This window comes from Magnolia sinica, chromosome 4, assembly GCF_029962835.1.
Source record: "Magnolia sinica isolate HGM2019 chromosome 4, MsV1, whole genome shotgun sequence".
Lineage (NCBI taxonomy): Eukaryota > Viridiplantae > Streptophyta > Magnoliopsida > Magnoliales > Magnoliaceae > Magnolia > Magnolia sinica.
Window position 1 is genome coordinate 101930513 of NC_080576.1, and position 6000 is coordinate 101936512.

Sequence of the window (6000 nt, forward strand, 5' to 3'; positions counted from 1 at the left end):
CAACAATTACCAAGCAAGCATTGGAATGGGCTCCATATGAAGCTTTATATGGGCGTCCAAGTCGTGCACCTAGTTGTTGGACAACAACAGAAGATAATGTTTTGATTGGATTATATATTGTCCAAGAAGCTAATGAGAAGGTCAAAATTATCAGGAAGCGTCTACAAGCCGCTTAGAGTTGACAAACGAGTTACATAAATAACAAAAGATATGACTTAAAGTTCTTTGTGGAAGACCATGTGTTTTTTAAAGTCTCTCTAATGAAATTACTTATGCGTTTTGGCATGAAGGGAGAGCTTGCACCTTGTTTTATCGAATCATTTAAGATATTGGAGCGGGTTGGAGCAGTAGCTTACCAACTTGCATTGCCACATCATATTGCAAATGTCCATAACATCTTCTATGTTTCTATGTTATGAAAGTACAAAATGAATGCTTCCCATGTCATTGATTGGTAAGATCTCGAGTTACAAAAAGATACTTCTTATGTGAAAAAAGCCAATACACGTCTTAGAGCGCAAAGAGCACGTTTTACGTACTAAGATCATGCCACTAGACAAAGTTTTATGGAGGTAGAGTGATCGATACTTGTCATTGAGAGAGAGAGAGAGAGAGAGAGAGAGAGAGAGAGAGAGAGAGACCTTGGAGAAAAGCTAATACAAGCTGGTTCTATGTTATTTACTTTTATTTTTTTTTAGTAATTTAAGTAATTACACTTAGAACTAAGCAATGAACAAATCGGATTAGCCATAATTTCATCGCATAAATGTATAAAATCTATACAATGAAGATCATTGATTCTTTACACAATTGCTTTTGCGAATTGGTGTAGGGAATTGTATAAGGCCACCTTGATTTGTGGGAATAGATCCACAAGGATCATTTGATTGTCAAGGTCGAAATATGCCAAGACCTCAAATATCTGATTGATCTAACCATTAGATGGGCCATAGTGATCACATTAAAATTCTAGATAAATCATGTAATCTTGAATGATGTTGGCCATGGATGATTCGGATTGAGCTGATCAATGGACCTCTCTCTTAATCAATTATGAGAGGGTCAATAGTCGATGTGGATATAACCAATGTGCATAAATGGACTCTAAAGCTGAGATTAAGAAAAATTTTGAATTTTTTAAGTTAGTTCGTCAAAACCAAATCAAGTCCAGAGATTGTTGATTCGATGGATAGATCATTAATTCTAGTTGACTCGATTGATAGTACAATCAATCCAGTCAGCAGATGACAAAACAGATATGTTTAATTCCGATCTTTAAAATCTAGTTGATAAATCAATTATAATTATAATTTCGAATAAGTTATATAAGCCGAGACAATTTGAATGTCGCTTGATGTTGGACGACCACTTGATTGATCTAGTGGGTCCTGCTTGTTGTCTTAATGTCATGTATTAAGGATTACATTTAAAGTTCAAATAAGATCTTAATACCATGTGTTAAGGGTTAGAGCAGGAAGAATGTAATTGGATAACATTATGAACCTAATATGAAAATCCGATCAATCAATATTGGGCCCATAATGTTTATTTATTTAAATCGGAAATTGATAATAAATGTATACTATTTGGGAAATACTTAGTTTTATTGATTGGATTAATTATTCAAATGAAACCGATCTCACCCGATTATATGGGTGAGTGATTCCAACGAGTTTCCTCTCCATTAAAATTAATGTAGTTTTGCTGTGTTGATTGTTTTTGTTAGGTGATTTAGAATGCTTGATGTTTATTCTTTTTTTACATTGATTATATATATATAACTGCTTATAATTGTGTTAATGTAATTTTTCTTATTATACATTTAATGATTTGTTTTAATGTTAATTGAACCATAACATGTTGAGTGTGCAGTCCTTGCCAGTCGTTCATGGGGGCCACTTGGGTGAAAGTGTCTTGGTTGCCATGCTTCCAAAAGTGGACCACGACCATGCCTACCAACGGGTAGATAATTTATGCCTACCAACTGGTAGATGATTCATGCATACCAATAGGTAGAAGTCTCGCTAATTGAAGAACGTGGGTTGACAAACTTCCAACTCAATCAAGTGGATGTGAATCCCCACTTGAACCACTTCTGTTTTAATTTAATTACTGTTTATTTGTTTTGAATCATGTATTGTTCTATATTAATCTTAATTAGATGAACCATGTTGGATTTTCTTAGCAAGCCTGACCTATTTACATTTTATTAATAGAAAAGCCATACAGATATAATGGATGTTGATTTTGAGGTGCAATGGTAGGAGAACGTGGCTGAGCCTACAAATAACCCACATGAGATGTGGCCATATTTAACAGAAAAGGAATTGGCTGCATTAAACTAATTTTCTTTAGTTATTCATTTGATTACTTAGAGACATGTTATTTTTTTGCTTTAATTTTAGTTTCAGTTATTTGATTTTGTGGAAATGCTGCATGAAAATTTAACATGGGTGTAGATGTGTTAGACATAGGTTTACATTGTGGATTGAATGCTAACAATAATTTTGGATTAAGGCCCCAAGTGGGTGGGCCCTTAGACTTATTAATTGGAAATTTATGAAATTATTTGGTTCATTTGATGTATGCAAATGCGTGTAAATAAAACTTAGAATAGGAAATAATAAACCATGATTACAACCTGTGAATAAACTGCGTTTCCATTGAACGAAGTACACTTAGTGTATGAGTCGCGAGGGGGAGCTTGGGTTCGTGATGTGCGCTTGATACTCGAATTCCAGATTATGACACAATTGAATCCCGACCAAAGTTTTGAATCATGCTCAACTCAAAAACTGATTCAACTTGACTTAACTCGATGCAAATACTTATGATTATCCTCAACCGGACTTAATCCAACCCAAATTTGATAAACCCGAGTCTAACTTGATTTCAAATTGGGTTCCAAGTTTCCAACCCTAAGTTGATCCAACTATGTTAACAAATCTGAGTCAACGAACTCTAACTGGGATTGCGTCGGTCAATTCCAATTAGCCCAAACCCAAATTATAGCCACAGCGCTTATGTTACATTTCACATGGCACTTTAGAGGCCGTCGTTACTATTAGGGGCTATGTGTGGCCAATGTGATATATGAGTTTTATATAAGTGTCCATCCATTTTGATAGATTATTTTTTAGAATAAACCCGAAAAGAAAGTAGATCGAAGGTTCAAGTAGACTACACCACAGGAAGTAGTGGTGACAATGACCCCACCATTGAAATATTCCTAGGGCCCGCTGTAAAGTTTATTCACCATCTAACCGATTCATAAGGTCACATAGACTTGGATAAAGGGAAAACCTAAATATCACTTTGGTTTAAATTTTATGTGGCCCCCAAGAGGTTTTCAGCAGTAAGCAATCAATCCTTACCATTTCATGTGGTGTGGTCCACTCGAGCATTCTATCTTCATCATTTTTAGGCCCATCATCTAAAATGATTTTTCAAAATGGATAGATAGTGTGGATAAAACATATACATTAAAGTGGACCCATAAAGCCCTTGACAGGACCATTCGTCTTTGGGTCCTCATGGCTATCAATGGGCTGGGCCTGGGTAGATCTCATCACAAATTTTGAACTGTTTCAGGGCAGGCCTTTGGGCCAGTCCTATTCAAAATTCTGAATTTTCAGGCCCGAGCTCGGCCATTGATACCTCTAATCCTAGTGTATGGGAGCAGATTAGCTGTTACCCGGTAATACCTTAGCGGGCCTTACCCAAATCGTGTGGGCCCACCTTGATATATTTTGTATATTGAGGTTGTTTCTCTGTTTTACCAGATGCGATCCCAAACCCTAAGAAGATCCAAATCTCAAGTGGACCATACACTAGAAACATCGATGCATGACCATTGAAAACTTTCTGTGGGCTACAAAAGTTTTGAATCAAGCCGATGTTTTTCTTCTCCCATCATCCAGTTCTACCTGACATTATCAACGGGTTGGATGGGAAATAAGCATTAAAAAACCTTACCAAGTACCTTTTAAAAATTTTTAACGGTGAGAGACTCAATCACCACTGTTTCCTGTGGTGTGGTCCACCTGAGATTTGAATCTGCTTAATTTTTGGAATCACTCACTAAAATGAAATGGAGAAGCAGATGGACAGCGTGGATATAAAAAAATCATCAAGGTGGGCCCCATGGTAGGTGTTAGGATGCGGATTGTGTCCTACCCGTCTGGGCGGGCGGGATCTGTGGGGTCCACATGATGTAAGTGTTTTATCCACGCCGTTCATCGCTTTTCTCAGATGATTTTAAGATATTATTGTAGAAATGAAGCAGCTCCACAGATCCAGTGGACCACACCAAAGGAAGCTGCAGTGATAATGACTCCCACCATTGAAACCTTTCTAAGGGCCACTGTGATGTGTTTTTTTTACCACCCAGCCTATTCATAAGGTCATGTAGACGTGGATGAAGTGAAAACACAAATATCAGCTTGATCTGAAACTTCTCCAACTCCCAAAGAGTTTTTAATGGTGGAAGTTCAATCCCCACTACGTAGTCCACTTAAGCCCTGTAAGTGGCTCATTATTTATTTAATATATTAAAATGATCTGAGAAAAATGATGAACTAAATGGAAAAAATCTCATACATCATGGTGGGCCTCACAAAGCCTTGCCCGACGGGGGTAGGACGCAATCCGCGTCCACGTGTTACCCGGGTAACACCCCTTGTGGAGGTAGTCCACAATTTGCGGCTTATCACAGATGCCGGTGTGCCGCAAGTCCGAGTGTCTATAACAAGTGGTTCAAATGCGGCATACTCCACCTTGAAGCGGATCTCCTGTGCTGGAACCAACGTGGGGCTTACTGCAATGTTTGTGATAAATCCACTCCATCCAGACGTTTTTTTAATCTTATTTTAAAACTTAGACCAGTTGTGAGCAGGATCCAAGACTCAAGTCAGCCGCAGTGAAGGAAACGGTGAGGAGGGAAATTCCTACTGTTGAAACCTCCTTGTATATGATTAGATGCCATTTATACTGTTCGTAAAATCATTCCCACCACAAATATTAGCATGGTTCAAAACTATTGTAGCCACGTGAATATTTCAACTGTAGACGTTCAATGTTCAATTCTCACGTTTCCGGCTCACTTGAGTCTTGAATCCGACTTATTTTTAGCATTAGGTTCTAAAATGAGCTAAAAAAAAAAAAAAAAGATGGACATAATGGATTTATCACGAACACTACAGTGCCCCACCTCGGTTCCCAGCGCAAGAACTTCCTATGGAAGGCTCTGGCAGGAAATCCGCGTCCACTTGAAGCTGACTTCATTTGTCACATGTGCCACGTCTACTAAGTCGTACACGCGGCACACGTATCGCGCGTGTCACACAAATCATCAGGCACCGGAAACGGATTGGCACTTCCCCTGACACCAGCCAGTGGCTGGTGGTCGGTGCTCTGTGGGCCCCACCATGATGTATGTGTTTCATCCATGCCATCCATCTATTTTTAAAGATCATTTTAAGATATGAGACAAAAAATGAGATATATCCCGATCTCAAGTGGACCACATTACAGAAAACAGTTTTTAATGAGCGTCGACCATTAAAAACATTTTGGGGCCATAAAAGTTTTGGATCAAGCTGATTTTTGTTTTTTCCCTTCATCTGGGCGTGTATGACCTAATCAACATATTGGATGTCAAATAAACAGTACAGTGGGCCTCAGAAGGATTTTAATGGTGGATATCCAATCACTATTGTTTTCATGTGGTGTGGTCCACCTGAGATATAAGTCCCTCTCATTTTTGGGATCAAGCCATAAAATGATCTGTAAAAATGGATGAACGGAATGGATGAAAAACATACACATCATATGGGGGCCCACAGAGCACCGACCACTAGGCACGGGGCTGGTGACAGCGGAGTAGGCGAGTAGCCAATCCGTTTTCGCACGCACCCATCCCACATGTGCTGCCATTTTCCCAAACAAGTCAGCGACGCACCTTCGACTGTGTAGTGTAGCACGCACTGCACGCACTGTAGA